The sequence below is a fragment of the Trichechus manatus genome, unplaced genomic scaffold, assembly GCF_000243295.1.
Source record: "Trichechus manatus latirostris isolate Lorelei unplaced genomic scaffold, TriManLat1.0 scaffold00008, whole genome shotgun sequence".
NCBI lineage: Eukaryota > Metazoa > Chordata > Mammalia > Sirenia > Trichechidae > Trichechus > Trichechus manatus.
Window position 1 is genome coordinate 15,198,031 of NW_004443944.1, and position 18,185 is coordinate 15,216,215.

At 39.3% G+C, this 18,185-nt stretch overlaps 1 protein-coding gene across 6 annotated transcripts in view; it reads left to right on the forward strand.

Annotated features, from left to right (window-relative positions):
- STAU1 (staufen double-stranded RNA binding protein 1) overlaps window positions 1-18,185 on the forward strand; it is a 69,487-nt gene that overhangs the window by 264 nt on the left and 51,038 nt on the right. For 2 of the 6 annotated variants that reach the window (XM_023743041.1, XM_023743062.1), the window contains exon 2: window positions 10,177-10,248. The gene's annotated coding sequence lies outside the window, so the exon portion shown is untranslated. Of the gene's footprint in view, window positions 1-8,478; window positions 10,249-18,185 lie in introns of those variants that run through there. The other 4 variants (XM_023743047.1, XM_023743051.1, XM_023743043.1 and 1 more) reach the window with 3 other exon arrangements.

The following is an 18,185-nucleotide window of genomic DNA, read 5'->3' on the forward strand; positions in this document are numbered from 1 at the left end:
GGCGGGTGGGGCCTAGGCCTCGGCGGCGCCGCGCTCCGGGCCTCTTTTCCCCAGGCCTCGCTCCCGCCGTCGGGGCCTTCTCCAAGGAGGCGGGTCGTCCTGCGCCCCCCGCCTGGAGCCGTCGGGCGGCCAGGCCCCCAGGCGCCCCATTCTCTCCGCCCCTTGCTGGGGCCAGAAACAGGTGCCACGACCGCCTTTCCTCATTCCTCTTCGCTCGCTGGGATGGCGAAGTTATTCCCGGGGCGGGGGAGGGGGAAATCCCCGCTTCAAGCCCCAGAGATCCAGAACATATAAATCCTTCAGCCCGGGTCTGTAGCATAGTGATTACAAGCACGGCCCAGGTGTCGGACACGGGTACAAATCCCGGCTCTGCCCCCTTAGGCAAGTCACTTAAACTCTTTGTGTCTTCACTGGCAAAAGGGGCTAATACCGCCCCTGCCCCGTAAGATTCAGTGAAATGGGGCGTGTAAAGCACTTATCAGAGTGTCCCAATAAACCGTCAGCATAATTTATTAGCGCGATAGTAAGGTATAATTTAATGGATAGAGGGGACAGAAGTTGACCTACCTACTCGTGTTTGGATCCTTAGAAGCAGAAGTGTTCAGCGTGCCTGCTTCCAGCGACAGAACATTGTTTTGGGTTGTTAACCCAAAGGGGGGCTTACGTTTAATTGGGACACTGCAGTAGGTAGTCTGTAAAGATAGATGCTGTTATTTCCATCTCTTCCGTGTAGCCAGCTGCAGGATTCTCACCAGTGTGAGCAGCCTGTCCGCTTTTTCTGCCATCATTGGGCTTCTTGTCATTCCATTTCTGGGAAAGTTGCTGGTAGAAGCTACCCTGGAGTTCGGTAGACCTTTCTGTAGCACCTGCTGTGTGTCACGTTCTGGAAGGGGGAGGTCGTATACAAATACGAACAAGTATGTCTGCCCTTTCTTGCTCTAGGTCTCTAACTTCTAACTTTTTTTCACTGCAGCTTTGCTTTTATTCCCTCCGTCCCCGTTGTCCGACTTTCATTTTAAGCCCTTGTCCCACCTCCGTGTTTCAGTATTGCTTGTGTGGAAGTGTTCTGTTCCAGCGAAGATGTGTGCTTCAGTCTGTTCTACTGATCTCTGGCTGTGGGGACGTTTTTAAGGTCACTCTTCCCTTCTGCCTTTAGCTTTAATTGTTTAGGAGGTGGGGGAAAGAGGGAGTTACACCAGGTTTTCGGATGATTTGGGTTTTCCAGGAATCAAGAGTGCTTACCAAATGTAAATGACATTGCTACTTGTTGAAGTAAAAACTAGAAATACAGTTGGATTGTAGAGGGAGCCGTTTCAGTGATCCTGGTGACAGGTGGGATTTTCAGAACAGCAACTTTATGGAAGCATGCTGAGTGTCTTTTAATTACGTACTTAGTTGTGTAGGTATACACTTCAGTAAGGTAATGCAACTCATGGAAGTTCAAATTTACAAAAGAGTAAGGAGTGTGTTTGTGCTGAATGATCTTGCTGTACAACGGGGTTGTTTTAGGCAGTATATTTCCTTAGTGAATTTAAAGTATTTTGATTTACACCCATCTCTCAATAACACACGTGATACAAAGTGGCCTCCCTGTTCTTGACATTTTCCTAGAATTTTCTGACACAAGGTCTTACCGTAGTTTCTAGTTTAAAATCTTGATTTAGATGGCTCTTTAGAAACACCTGGGCAGACAACTTAAACAACACAAAGCATGTAGTCTACTCCCATATTGCAAATTGTAGTGCTAGGGAAATGGCTTTTTAATATTGCAGTAAATAACCTAAAGTTTTTTGGTTTTGTTTTTTAAACTTTGTATTATGGAAAACATACAGACGTTGAATAGTATACTGTAGAGAACCTCTATGCGTTGGTCACTCAGCTTTGACAATTATTAACTCATAGCCAAGGTCAGCTTTGTTTCATATTGTACCCCTCCCCCAAACTGGATTATTTTGAGACAAATACCAAACATCCTATCACAGCATTAACGATTTTGACTTTTACCAGATTGCCCCAGCCTGTCACAAAATTTACTTTCAGCAGAGTCATACTTCTCGTTTTGTTGGGATTCTCATCTCTGTTTACTCACAGTGTTACTATACAGCAGAAAAAAAAATCCGCAGCAGCCTGATTAGTGCTTAATTCAGTGTTTCTCCCTATCTCTAAGTCAAATCCAAAATACTGCTTTGTTTCTTTGTATATGAAAACAATAATTCTTTTGCTATTAATGATTGTAATTGAAAAGCAATCAGAAATAACAGTTTTTCCTAATCCTATCTGGCGAAGACCTACCTGTTAAACCACTTTTAATGGAGAATTAGTTTTGTGTCCAGGTTAAACTAAAGTTAATAATTTATAACGAAAACCTTTAAAGTTTCTTTACAGTAGTTGTGTAAATATGTTGATCTCACCTTAGGTTAAGAATTAAGCAAAGGGTATTTGATTTCAAAACCCTCTGTTATAGAATTGTTTTCCAAAGACCGCCCTCATCTGCCATATTTGCAAATAACAAATTTAGTTAAGTGGGAATGAAATCTTAATTTTTGTGACTAGTATGAAATCATAGCACAGGTGTTTACATTTTTCTTTCTTGTCTAAAAAAAGATCTAGAATAGAAAGTTCACAAGAATATTAAAAATATTTATCATTGTTACTTAATTTTCAAACTTCTGGTCATGAACAGTTTCCAGTTCTTAGTCCTGTAACATTGTTATTTCACTTCTTTAGGTTGACCTTTGAGCTTGATCAAGTACAGTGGAAATGTTATATACTATGTTTCAGTCATTACAACTTGGAAGATGGGGAAGGAAATGCCTTTATAAATTAATTTAGAGGGGAAAAAACTGATTTGGTATCTAGGAAAGGGTATAGAATATATTTTATTGTGAAAAATGCTTAGTGTTTCCCAGTAGACTTAAAGTGGAACTCTTTAAGTATTTAGAATTGTTACCATAAATACAGTTTTCTCAGAGTAAATTGCTTTCTTTTAGGATTTAACCAGAAATTCCATTTATATGCATATTATTTTAAGTTTAGAGATGAATATGACTCATGGAACCGTTTCCCCCCAATTCTGAAGTTCAAACCAGTGACATGATCTGGTATTACTGTGTTTTTTCGTCTATGTAGTGGCACGCAGCAGGACTTCATTTCTCTTTATGGCTGAGTAGTATTCCATTGTGTGTGTATACTATATTTTGTTTATCTGTTCATCTGATGATGGACATTTTGGTTGTTTCCACCTTTTGGCTATAGTATTGTGAAAAGTGCTGCAGTGAACATTGGTGTACAGGTTTCTGTTTGCGTTCTTGCCTTCACCACTTCTGGGTATATACCTATGATTGGGATTGCTGGGTCATATAGTAGTTCTATGATCAGCTTTTTGAGGAACTACCAAACTGTTCTCTACAGTGGCTGTACCATTTTACATTTTCACTAGCAATAGGATGGGGGTTCGTTTCTGCACAACCTCTCGAACACCTGTTGTATTCAGTTGTTTTGATCATTGCCATTCTAATGGGTGAGGCGGTATCTCACTGTGGTTTTGATTTGCATCTCTTAATGAATGGCTCATGAAAGGAGCCCTGGTGGCGCAGTGGTTAAGCACTCGGCTGCTAACCAAAAGGTCCACAGTTTGAACCTGCCAGGTTCTGTATGGGAGAAAGATGTGACAGTCTGCTTCCATAAAGATTATAGCCTTGGAGACCTTGTGGGGCAGTTCTACTCTGTCCTATAAGGTCGTTATTAGTTGGAATTGACTTGATGGCAGTGGGTTTAATGGCTTGTTGGCTCTGATGCCCTTTTTTCTGGAGTAAGAGTGAGATTCACCAGCATATAGATGAGACTTTCATGAAAAAGGAGTCTTTCTGTGAGATGTCATAGGTCAGTTTCAGAGGCCTTGTTTTTATGAGCTTTCAAACTGGATCATCTTATTTGATGTCCCACTTCATGAAATAGAATTGCTCAGTTTGAGGAAATGTAAAAATTTTGGAGTTGCTTTTATTCCCTCATGATGGGATTTTGGAGCCTACAAAATTAAGTTCTTGTGACAGGAGACCTTTTTGGTTGAAATTATTCTGGTATAATTTTCTACATGAGCTTTGGCTTAAATAGAACTTTATCAAAATCAAGGTATAGCGTTTATGTTGTTGTTAGTTGCTGTCAAGTCAACGCTGACTCATGGTGACTCCATGTGTGCAGAGTAGAACTGCTCCATAGAGTTTTCAAGGCTGTGACCTTTTGGAAGCAGATCGCCAGGCCTGTCTTCTGAGGTGCCTCTGAGTGGGTTCAAACCGCCAATCTTTGAGCTAGTAGTTGAGTGCTTAACCGTTTGTGCCACCCAGGGACTCCTATAGTATTTATGCTTTTCCAAAAAAGACAAATTGCAAGTTAGAGATTGAACTTTGAGAAAACATGCCAGTTGCTATGGTTGTTTTCCCCCAACATTTTAATATGGAAGTTTTCAAAAAATATTGCAAAGTTTAAGGACTTCTGCAATGTACACCTGTATATATACCATCTACTTTTTACTATTAACATTTTACTATACTTGCTTTATCATATGTCTATTCCATTAATCCATCCCTTTTTTAATTAATTAATCTGTTTTATTTTTTGATACATCTCAAGGTAAATTGCAACATCGGCACACTAAATACTTCAGCATGTATGTCTAGTACTACCCCCCCTCCAAAAAAAAATAAAACCAAACCCATTGCCGTTGAGTTGGTTCCAACTCATAGCGACCCTATAGGACAGAGTAGAACTGCTCCATAGGGTTTCCAAGGAGCGTCTGGTAGATTCGAACTGCTGACCTTTTGGCTAGCAGCCAAACGCTTAACCACTGTGCTACCAGGGCTCCATATCTAGTACAGTTAGTCTTAAATTGAGATAACCAGTGAGGTATTCCCAGATCTTTAAAAGCCAAATCTTTGTTAATTTTTATTTCTAGTTTTGCCTTGAGTCCAGAACTCTTTGCTTTCAACGAAAATTATTTAATGAACTTTTGCACCAAAGTGTGCTTACCTGTAAATAAAATATTACGAAGCTTAAATAATGTTGACCAAATCTTGTTTTTACCTAGTAGGAGATAATAAGATTATAGATATATAGCTATATTGATCAGGATGGATGGCATAGATGTATGTTTTGTGGACAACATAACACTCTCAACTAAACTTCCTGCAAGGAAAATTTATTACTAAAAAGTGATAAAATGGGAAATTCCTGCAAATAGCTTAATTTGTTTTAAATGTTTATGGTTCCATACTAATGAATAAAGTTGATGTAAAGGTGATTTTTGTCATCAGATAATCTATCCAGACTGTTAATTCTCTTTGCTAGGATTGCACATGTTCATTTATTTGCTAAAGGGATATAGTCAGAGGGCTGAAAAATCTTTATTTTTTTTAAAACCAAAGTGGAAAAATCTATCCAGGAAAGTATTTGCTGTCAACTAAAAATTAGTCTTCTAAATATTAAATCTGTAACCCATCTGCTTCTGTTTAATCTAGAATCTAATTTTGGAAAGAAGTGTAGAGTTTGGGTTGATAAAGAGTGATGGGAACAAAGCAGGCCATTTTATTTCACAATATGATACAGAAGTCATAATTGTCCTAGACGTTTTTTAATATGTCAGCCAGACTAAGAAAATCTATCTAGGTATTCTGGGTATTTTCCCCCCTAAAATGAAAATGATTGCTGAGGGCTACCTCATCACATTGTCCCTGTGTTTGATGTAGCTACAGGACTGGTTCTCAGTGAGTGGGTTGATTTTAGTCAGCAGATTCTCTATTCCGATTTAAAATAGTTTTTTTTTTAAAGGTGGTGTGTGGCTATAAGTTTATTTATAGATGTTTATGTGACTGAAAACAAGATTAATGAATTTGCTGGATAACAGTATTTACTACGTATTGAGCTTTTGCCATGTGCCTTGTTAAAATTACAGGGCGAGGTTATTTACTGCAGAAGAGGAATTGCAAAGGTCAGATTGGATTTATCTAATGATAGAAAAACTGCTGTTTATTGAGCTCTTCCTTTGTGCCAAGCATTGAACTAGACCTTTGATGTTACATTTCTAATACTCCCAAATGCCTTTGCAGAGTAAGGGTCATAATAGCTGAGGATGCTGAGGCCCATCTGAGAGGCCAAATACCTGGCGCAGGGTCCTAAGCCACTAAGTATTAGTGCTGGAACACAGGCTTGTCTGGCTCCAAAGCAGTGCTCTTTCTATAGAACCACACTTTAATCTCTAATTATGCTCAGGTTACTTTGCTTAGGATAATTGATTCTGCTTGTCACCAGTCTCTCCCCCTACCTCCTTCAGCTAGAATGAATTTTGTTCATAGACTGCTTAGTGATCACTAGAACTTTAGACCAATTTGAAAGAAAGTGTGGTTAATACTGTCCTTTAAATGGACCCCATCTGTCATTCCCTTGAATAGTTAACTTGAAGATTTGCAGTTTGCTTTTGTTTGTTGTAATAGATTGCTGCAGTCAAGTTAAGCTTAAACTTTTAAGCTGATTTAAAGATGTGTGTGTGGCTGTGTTTGCGTGAGTGTGTGTGCACGTGCACTTGTGGAACTTTGAGATAAATGAGGAGGAGGGTGTTTTATTAACCTTTGTGTTGAAGGAGGCTATCTCTGAAACCATTGCTATAATCCTTCATGAAGTTTGTTAAAAATGATTTATTAACCATAGTCAAAGTTGTTGCTAAAAAATGAGTCTCTTTCAAATTATAATATTCTGCTTTATTGGAAAGGAATTAACTTTATAGGGCTAGGTGGTTATTGCCCTCTTTGCTTCCCAGCCATTTTTAATATCCAGTTGTGGGCTAATGGCATTGGGAGTATTTAATGTAACTTTCTGTTTGGTATGGAACTGCCTCCTGAACTATTTCTTTACTTTGTTTGAACTGATGATCACCTGAAGACGTCTTTTTGGTTCTCCAGCTAGGCAGTAGTCATCTCTTATGGCTAGTTTTAAAAGGCAAGATGAATGAAATTAAGTCTGCCTTTGGATTTGGGGTTTTAGTAAGATTTATGAGGTTCCATTCTGTATTTAACCTTGACTGAGGCAACCTTGTAGTCTGTAATGACATGAGTATGTTTCATTAAACATGAAAAGGTATTGGAAATGCTTCCTTTCTGGGACTGAAGTGAGCAGACATTGCTTCTTAAATTGTTACTATAGTGGCTGCCTTCAGGGATGAGCTTGTCTGATTCTCTTACATCTTTGCTTTTTTGAAGTCCAGCTTTCTATAGATTAAAATTAACTGAGGGATGAATTTTCTACCCTTGCAGATTCCACTCTGATACAAATAGGGCCATTGTCTGCTGATACCGTTGTGATTTTGTGCAGAATGCTAGGCAGTCCTTTGCTCTGTCAGAGAGAGGATAATATGTATGTAATGATGTCTGGTTATGCTTGGAGGCTTAATCTAAGGCTGTAATCTTCACAGAAGCAGACTGCCACATCTTTCTCCTGTGGAACGGCTGGTGGGTTTGAACTGCCAACCTTTCAGATAGCAGTCGAGCGCTTAACCACTGTGCCACCAGGGCTCCTCCGATAATCATATGACTACTGTTTTACTATCATATGAAATAGGTGATGTTAAACCATTTTAAGGATCCCTTGTGGCACGGTAGTTAAAGCACTCTGTCCTGTAGGGTCACTATGAGTCAGAATTGACTTGACAACAATGGGTTAGGTGTTTGGAAACCCATTTTATATATTAAAACGTTGAAGTCTTTTACTGTATCAGCAGTTAGAAGTCAAATGGTCTTTTACATTCTTATATATTTTCTTTAGTTTTGAGGTGCTGTGTATTATAAATGACTTGTTATTACTAATTAAAATGCCACTCTCTAAACTATTTATTTAAAAATTTTATATTGGAGAGAGTCCCAGATGGAGTGGGAGAAAAGCATGGAGCAGAACTCAAATTCACCTAAAAAGACCAGACTTAATGGTCTGACAGAGACTGAAGGAACCCCTGAAACTGTGGCGCCCAGACGCACTGTTAACCCAGAACTGAAACCGTTCCCGAAGCCCACTCTTCAGACAAAGATTAGACAGGACTATAAAACAAAAAAAATAATACACGTGAGGAGTGTTTTGTCTTAGTTCAGTTAGATGCATGAGGCCAAATGGGCAGCTCCTGCCTGGAGACAGGATGAGAAGGCAGGAAGAGACAGGAACTGGTTGAAAGGACACAGGGAACCCAGGGTGGAAAGGGGGAGTGGGCTGTCACATTGCGGGGATTGCAGCCAATGTCACAAAACAATATGTGTATAAATTTTTGTATGAGAAATTAACTTGAAATGTAAACTTTCACCTAAAGCACAATTAAAAAAAAAAGAAAAAAGAAAAAAAATTTATGTTGGATTCAAGTTTAAACCAAATCAAACCAAACCAAACCGGTTGCCATCGAGTTGCTTCTGACTCATAGTGACCCTGTAGGACAGAGTAGAACTGCCCCATAGGGTTTCCAAGGAGTGGCTGGTAGATTTCAACTGCCGACCTTTTGGTTTGCAGCTGTAGCTCTTAACCACTGCGCCACCAGGGCTGCAGATTCAAGGTTGTTCCTATACAAATGTGAATTCCATGAGCATAGGGACTGCATCTTATTTGTGAACTCCTCTCTCCCCAGTACCTAGAAAAATGCCTACAAACAGTAGGTGTTTAATGATTGTTTGTAGAGTGAATAAAGCAACGAGTTTAATTTACTCTCTTGCATTCTACTCGCTTTTTTTGAGTAGGAAAGAAAGGGAATTGGACTTAACCCATAGTCTTTCTTAACTGTTACTGCTCGGAGTTTAAGTGACTGTAAGTGATAGCTACATTGGCAATAATTATGATGGCTTTGGATTGTCATTTGAACCTGATTGGAGAATTTAAAAAAATGGGATTTGCTCATGGGAATGTGAATGTGCGCATGAGTCTCATCTATCACATGTATCCTGTAAAGGTACTTGAGATCCACTGTTTCAAATGGTTGCAGACTGCCATACTTCTCATGTCTCTCCCTCTCTCTTTTTATTTGCTGTTAAGTTGTTGGCTGTTGTTTCTTACTCTTGTCATTATGTCTGTCCTAACAGTCCATTCTAATTTTTCACTTCTACTTTGCACTAGAAAACTAGATACCCAAACATAATTGTCTGGTGTAGATGGGTTTGAGGGAGGTATCGGTAAAAGGCATGGGCTATAGCCCATGTATTAGGTGGCGCTGGGTTGCATCAGGTGGTCTTAGATATCTTTTTTGGGTGCTCAGAGGCCTTTTTTAGTTCCCATTCCTGCCGATCTTTTGAATAGGTGAGATTATGGAACAGCCGAGTTCCAGATTGGAAAAGTTGTTAGGGTATATTTACAAGAAGAAGAACCTAAGTTGTTGTTAAAATACTGGAGAACAAATTAAGGCGCGTGATTTTATTTCTGAAATCATTTGGACAGTGAACAGCTACTTTTTATTGTCTGTTAATCTACAGTAGCAGTGAGAAATTAAAACGAATGAAATCACTTTATGTCATAAAAAAGCTAAAAGCATCTCAAGGTAAGAAATTCTATTTGCTACTAACTACTACCATTTTAAAAGGGAGGAACTTCTAGATAAATCAGACCCGAGAGTTTGAGAATTGAACTCTTAAGTCACCTGAAGTCTGGTTCTAAAAATGATTATGGTTTAGATTCACTAGCATTAATATGCTTTTTCATGTTTTGCAGTTTACTGTAAGAACATCTGTATACTAAGTACCTTTTGGTAAAATTTTCCATGTAATTGCATTTGCATCATCAAGCATATAATGACATTTATGAATAAAATATTTAGTCATTAGTTAAAAGGGGGAAATCACGCCTCTGTGATTGCATAGTATATGATGTCCAGTTCCTTTTTTAAAAAGGTAATTACTAGGCATTCACAGCTCTCGTTAGGAGATGATGAGACTCAAAAAGGAAATTTCGACTGTCTTTTATGTGCATATGTCTACAGAGTACTCTTTATCCAGGTCCTAGGCAGCTGTGTCTTGTAGACTCCACAGTGTGCTGCTTCACGCCATGACATCATGCTTTCAGAAACTTTCCTACTTGTAACTTTTAGGTTTCCCTGAAACCTCAGCAGTATATGTCTTCATTTTCAGAAAAAGACCTAGTAAATTATTCTTGTTTCTTATTTTCTAGGGGTTTCTTAACCACATAACCTCTCAGAACTGAACCAAAACAGCATTGTTCCTGGAGCACCCTCTTTTTAAGGTACAAGTAATTTGGCTCTATAGTTTCAGACTGTTTGTAATCAGTGGTATTTTTAAATTCTTAAATGACTTGTGCGTAAAGTGACTTTTACTTCTAGCTGTAACCTTAGAGAAACAGAAGAAATTTTATGTAATTTGAATTTGTTTTTCCTCTTGAGATTTAATTATCAGATAAATGCAGAAAAAATTGTTGGCAAGAATGTAAAATCCTGTAGCCAGCACCTCCGTATATTTTAAATGTAGTGACATGAAAGCTGACCACTGAAGTTGTCATTAAGCAAAATTTGTTCAGTAAGTATCTTGGTCATAGCAACTTTTGTAGTTTGCTTTACTTCAAGCCTTTGGTTTCTCAGATTGTTTATGTCAAACTCGGTTTTCAAACTTGTAGAACTAAATCAGTGTCGTTTTCTGTCATGAGAATGGGGTTATAAATCAGGCTCTGTTTACCACTGGCAGCTTGTGATCATCCAGACGAAAAAAAAGAGTTTTATAAGAGTGTTTGGGATTTCACAGTCTTTTATCAGTACACTGCAAATTGCACTATGTGCATTAACAATGCTTCGTGTTTTTTTAGCACTTCCTCTCCAAGAGCTTTTCCCTCACATCACCACACCTTATCTTTGAGGTAGTAATTAGTGGACAAGTTAACTCCACTTTCTTTGGAATGAGGATATCGAAGTGTAAGGAAATTTGAGAAGTTGTACAAAGTACCGGGAATGGATTTACACTCACACGCTGAATATGTATAATGCTTTTCTTTTCAAAGAACTGAATAACTGTGTTACCATGCCTCAGGATTCCTTCAGTGTTTTAGCTCTCAGATTGCTACTACTCAAGCTTTGTCAAATACCGTTAGGAGGTGCTTTTTGGGAAACTGAGGCACAGGGAAGTGGATTGCTAAGAGTTGGGCATATAATTGTTATCTGAGTTGGGAGTAGACCTGAAAGCCACAATTCAGACATTTGATCTAATTTAATGTTGTTGGTTGCTACTTAGCAGCAGGGCTGGTTTCTTAGAAACTGGGTCTTGGCACTGGGTCTGTTTTGCATGAAGATGATGGTAAGTGTATTCGTATTTCTACGTAGATGGCACATGGTTACAGACTACAATTTCCCTTTTCTGAAAGGGAGAGCCAGTTAACCATTATGTTGAACCAAGTCCCTTCTTAGTCAAGAAAATGTTGCACAGCACTACTTTGAAAAATCTCCAGGAAATCGTGAAGAGGTATTCATTTTGCTTGGTTTAAAACCTTTTTTTTTTTTTTTTTTTTTAAAGTTTAGATGAAAAGAAACTTTCGAATTTAAAAAAATAACACGTTTGAGTTTAGTTGTTTTTAAGAATTTCCCTTAGGGAAAGGAAGAGGGGAGCCTGATTAAGGTTTTAAAGCTAGAAAAGAAAATAAAGGCCACAACTTGTTAGGAGACAGAAGTGAAGTTTCTTCACTTTAGTACAAAGTATGGTGTGATGGTCGTTCTTGGATGAATAGTTAATAATGAATTCTCTTTTAGGAAATGTTTCTTTAAGAGGATTACTACCCAACAGTTACATTGGTGTGGAAGGAAAATCTTCCATCAGCCCTTGGCATTGGGCCAAGTGTGAGACAGGGCCACATTCAGCCAGTTGTATTAGATGCAGAGGTCTTGAACAGTGTGGGCTGTTTACAGGCATTATTTTTGGTTAATGTTATTGTCCTGCAAGTGATCGTGACTTCTCAGAGCTGCTTTTCCTATGTCTTTCTCTTGAGCATTTAGTGGGCTGGTCTTTTTTCTTTTTCAGTAGTTTGGTCATATTTATTTTAAAGTATCTTTTGTTATTGTGTGATTTGATATATGAGCCTGCTATTGAACATTGTTTGCTTGACTTTGACCTTAAAGTCTTATTGGGAATGATTATGTAGGATGAGATCGATTAACATGCTGTATACTTTCAGCTGCCCTGCCTGCAGGTGTTGGGATGATGTTTAGAGTCAATGAATTGCTGTTTCCACATGAGGGTAGGGTAGGGAGTTTGCTTGACGAAAACCTGAAACTACATTGCAACTAGAAAGACATGTCAAGAAAAGATCTTGGAAAAAATAACTGTTGGATGTAAGGGGAAGACTTGGGTGTTTTAGGTGTATTTCAAGGCCACTGAAAAGGACCTTATGTGGTAGGAAAACTGGTTTATTTCTTTAATTTTTTTTTTGTTGTTAAACAGTTTGTTGACAAAGTTTTTCTGGGAATGGAACCTCCAAAAACGAGACAGAGCAGATTAATAGACTGAGTTGGTTGCTTAAGGGTCTCTTCTTGTTTCTTCGAGGAAAAGTGTTAACAAATATGATTCTTTCCAGCATTTGAGAATGTATAATGCCATTTATGGGTTTGCACATGTTGTGGTTGTTGGGTGCTGTCTAGTTGATTCCCACTCATAGTGACCCTATGGGACAGAATAGAACTGCCCCATAGAGTTTCCATGGCTGTAATTTTTATGGAAGCAGATTACCAGGCCTTTCTCCCATGAAGCCGCTGGGCGGGTTCGAACCGCCAACCTTTTGGTTAACTGCTAAGCGCTTAACTGTTGCACCACATCTTGTTTGGAAACATCACTTACTAAAAAGGAGACTGATGTATTGATTATCACACAACAGTATAGATGCTTCATTATAAGTCATATGATAATCCAGTTGGATATAAAAATGATGTTTTTCCATAATTGCTGAAGTAATTAAGATTTATAGTCTGTTAAAGCTGAATAAGACTAATAATAAGCAAGATTGCAAATAATTCTGTAAGCTGTTTCTAGAGGATCTGCCTTTTTGTGTGTTAGACAGATCACTCAAAATGCACACTCAATATGATCTAGTCTTAGTAGATTCACTGCTGACTGAGGAGTAAGCATTTTGTGCCTGACCACTTGTTAGCCATCAAAAAATGCTTCGTAGAGTTCATTTGCTCATATTCTTCTTCCCTACAACTCACAACTAAAAAGCACTCAACACTTTCAAAACGGAAGCTGCCAGCCAAGGTGAGACTCTGTCTATTTTGATCAGAAGATGTTGTGTCACCAAGCCAGTGTTAGGACCAGGGAGACATGGAATTAAGGAATCTTTTAAAAGATGTACCTAGAGGCGGGGCCGAGATGGCGGAGTAGTCAGACGCTTCCTGTGGTCTCTTGTACAAGACCTGAAAAAATAAGTGCATTGATTATGAAAATCTAGAAGCCCTGAACATCAAAGGCAAAGTTGAGGAATTGGACTGAGTGGTGGGGGAAGCAGAGAGGGTTCGGAAGGAGTGAGGAGTTGCTAGACCTGAACCAGCAGGGACTGGTACCATACAGCCAGTGCACATGGTGAGGCAAGCAGTGGCACTCGGGACGCGTTTTCCACATTGGGAGAGACCGAGCAGTGGAGAGTCTACTCAAGCCTCCAGAACCAGTGAAAAGTGGTGGTCAGCTGGCAGAAGATAAGTACATGTGTCTAACCTACTGCGTGGATCGAAAAACACCCCTTTGGGAAAAACCTCTCTCCCATTTACTTGCCTCCTCCCTGCCCTGCTCCAGGTCTTGGGCCGGCTTCAGCCATTGCCGAGTCCTCTGGGCCAGAAGTAAGGACCCATAACGTGCCCTGAGCCATTCTCCTAGTCTTGGAGAGGGAACAAATTAACAAACAGGAATAAATAATCTGCCAGCTACCCTAAGCCAGAACATAGGGTAGATGCAGCTCCTTTGCCTAGGCACAGGCATAAGGGGTTCACGGACTTTGAATGCCTTTCACCCCTGCATGGACTTGTGCGGGCCCATTTCAACAGCGTAGGGCCACATTAGCACAGTACAACAGGGTATATACCTGAAGCCTAACTTCAACTGGCAGCTATATGGTGGAGTGGCAGGTTGGTGACATTTGACACTTCTCTGCCCATTAAGCAAGGTCCTCACCTACCCACATCAGGGGCCTGAGGACTGGTGGTGCCACCCACACCACCTAGCCACCTACGACAGGGGCCCAAGAATAAGTGGAGCCTCCCAGTCCTTACAGCCAACAGCACTGGGTGCCCATAGTCCGGCTGCAAACCCACCCACAGTGTGCTCTAGGGAACAGGGACGTGCTTTCCTCCCAGACACTCGGGCAGCTGTCAGTCCCCTGCCTTGCTCCGTGTGTGACCCCATACTGCAGCCAGATACCTGTGCCTACACCAATCACCCCTGCCCATCTAGGACTGTAGGTGAGAGCCTGCATCTCACAATTGGTGACCGACTACGTGGACACCTGTGCTGAATCCGTACAAGAAAACTAAACGGACTCCTGTGCTCACATACCTAGTAACAGATCTAACCACCTGGTGACAGGACATTAGAGCTTCAGAGGCACCAATAATCAAACTAGCTCACAAGAGCAGCCTATTTGGGCATATCAAAACAAGAAACTAGAACACAGTAAGCAAACTTAAATATAATAGCTTATTGATGGCTCAGAGACAACAGTCAATATCAAATCAAATAAAGAGGCAGACCATGATGGTTTCAGCAAGCTCCCAAACAAAGAATCATGAAATTTTCCAGAACAAGAGAACTTCTTGGAATTACCGGAGGTAGAATAGAAAAGATTAATATACGGAACTCTTCAAGAGATCAGGAATGAGATTAGGCAAAATGCAGAACAAGCCAAGGAGCATAAAGACAAAGCAGTAGGGGAACTTAAGAATATTAGGGAAGAGCATAATGACAGATTTAACAGGCTGCAAGAATCCATAGAGAGACAGCAATCAGATATCCAGAAGATTAACAGTAAAATTTCAGAACTAGACAACTCACTAGAAAGGTAGGAGCAGAATCGAGGCAATGGAAGTCAGAATTAGTGAGATTGAAGCTAAAGCACTTGACACCAATTTATTTGAGGAAAAATCAGATAAAAGAATTTTAAAAAATGAGGAAACCCTAAGAATTATGTGGGACTTCATCAAGAGGAGTAACCTACGAGTGATTGGAATACCAGAACAGGAGGGGATAATAGAAAATACAGAGAGTTGTTGAAAATGTGTTGGCAGAAAACTTCCCTGATATCATGAAAGATGAGAAGATACCTATCCAAGATGCTCATTGAACTCCATGTAAGGTAGATCCAAAGGAAAGTCACCAAGACATACTATAATCAAACTTGACAGAACCAAAGATAGAGAATTTTAGAGTGGCTCGGGATAGACAAAAAGTCATCTACAAAGGAGAGTCAGTAAGACTAAGCTCGGACTACTCAGCAGAAACTATGCAGGCAAGAAGGCAATGGGATGACACATGTAAAGCCTTGAAGGAAAAAAATTGCCAGCCAAGAATTATATGTCCAGCAAAACTGTCTCTCAAATTTGGTGGTGAAATTAGGACATTTCCAGATAAACAGAAGTTTAGGGAATTTGCAAAAACAAAACCACAATTACAAGAAATACTAAATGGAGTCCTCCAGTTAGAAGATCAGTAACATCAGATAACAACCCCAGACTAGGAACACAGGACAGAGCAACCAGATATCAACCCAGATAGGGGAGACACAAAAACAAATCAAAGCTAAAACACTTGTCTTAGGCTGGGTTCTCTAGAGAAGCAAAACCAGTAGAGCGTATAAATATATATATATAGAGATTTATATCAAGGAAACAGCTCATGAGATTGTAGAGGCTAGAATGTCCCAAGTCCATGGATTAGGATAGCGGATTCTGCTGATTCGCGTAGCCACAGGGGCTGGCAAACCCAAGATCGGCAGGTTGGAAAGCAGGACTCTGCTCACAGGTTATGAAGATCAAGGAATCCCAGCATTGGCAGATAAGCTGATAGCTCAAGTCCCAAGAACCGGAGGTCAGATGAACAGGAGGCAGGTGCACGATCCAGAGTGAGCAAAAAGCCAGAACGTCTGCTTATATTCAGATGCAGTTTCCCCCAAGGAAACTCCCTTTTGACTGACTGGCTACTCACAGCGTATTCAGTCATGGGAGTGATCACATATAAACACTGAGAATCATGGCCCAGCCACGGTGACACACAATCTTAACCATCACAACGATGAAAATAGGGAAGCAGAGACGTCACTATGTAAAATATGACAAGATTAAAACAAAAAAGAGAGACTAAAAAAAATGCAGTCATACAACTTACATATGGAGAGGAAGACAAGGCGATATAAAGAAATTAAAGACTGGTTTAAGCTTAGAAAAATAGGGGTAAATATCAAGGGAACCACAAAGGAAACTAACAATCCTACACATCAAAAGTAAAAAACAAGAAAAACAGAAAGACTCAGCAAATACAAAATCAATGAAAATGAAAAAGATGAAAATACATAAAGAAAAATGACTCAGCAAAGAAAATTAAGTGTAACAAAGAAACTGTCAACAACACACAGAAAAAGACATCAAAATGACAGCACTGAACTCATACCTATCAATAATTATGCCGAGTATAAATGGACTAAACGCACCAGTAAAGAGACAGAGAGTAGCAGAATGGATAAAAGAAAAAACGATCTGTCTGTATGCTGCCTACAAGAGACACACCTTAGACTTAAAGACACAATCAAACTAAAACTCAAAGGATGGGAAAAAACATAAGCAAACAATCAAAAAAGAGCAGGAGTCGCAATATTAATCTCTGAAAAAATAGACTTTAAAGTAAAAGCCACCACAAAGGATAAGGAAGGACAGTATATAAAGATTAAAGGGTCAGTACACCAGAAGGACATGACCATAATAAATATTTATACATCTAACGACAGGGCTCCAAAATACGTAAAACAAACTCTAACAGCACTGAAAAGAGAGATAGACAGTTCCACAATAATAGTAGGAGACTTCTACACACCACTTTCGGTGAAGGACAGAACATCCAGAAAGAAGCTCAGTAAAGACATGGAAGATCTAAATGCCACAGTTAGCCAACTTGACCTCATATACATATACAGAACACCCAACAGCAGCCAAGTATACTTTCTTTTCCAATTCACATAGAACATTCTCCAGAATAGACCACATATTAGGCATAAAGCAAGCCTTAACAGAGTCCAAAGCGTTGAAATATCACAGAGCATCTTTTCTGACCGTAAAGCCATAAAAGTAGAAATCAGTAACAGAAAAAGCAAGGAAAAAAAAAAAAATCAAACATATGGAAACTGAACAACACCTTGCTCAAAAACTACTGGGTTATAGGAGAAATTAAGGACGGAAGAAAGAAATTGCATAGAATCAAATGAGAATGAAAACACATCCTACCAGGACCTTTGGAACACAGCACGAGCAGTTTATAGCAATAAATGCACACATCCAAAAAGAAGAAAGGGCCCAAATCAAAACATTAACCCTACAACTTGAACAAATAGAGAGCAGCTAAAGAAACCCTTGGACACCAGTAGGAAGCAAATAATAAAAATTAGAGCAGAATTAAATGAAATAGAGAATAGAAAAGCAGTTGAAAGCGCTAACAAGACCAAAAGCTGGTTCATTGAAAAGATCAACAAAATTGATAAACGGTTGGTCAAACTGAAAAAAGAAAAACTGGAGAAGAAGCAAATAACCCAAATAAGAAATGAGACGGGTGATATCCCAACAGACCAACTGAAATTAAAAGTATTGTAACAGAATACTATGGAAAATTATATTCTAACAAATTTGAAAACCTAGAGAAAATGGACAAATTTCTAGAAACACACTACCTACCTAAACTAATACAAACAGAGGGAGAATAGATAAATAAACCTATAATGAAAGAAGAGCTTGGAAAGGTAATTAAAAAACTCCTAACAAAAAAAACCCCTGGCCCAGACGGTTTCACTGGAGAATTCTACCAAACTTTTAGAGAAGAGTTAACACAACTACCATTACCGGTATTTCAGAGTATAGAAAAAGATGGAATACTCCCAAACTCATTCTATGAAGCCAGCATAACCCTAATACCAAAACCAGGTAAAGACACCACAAAAAAAAA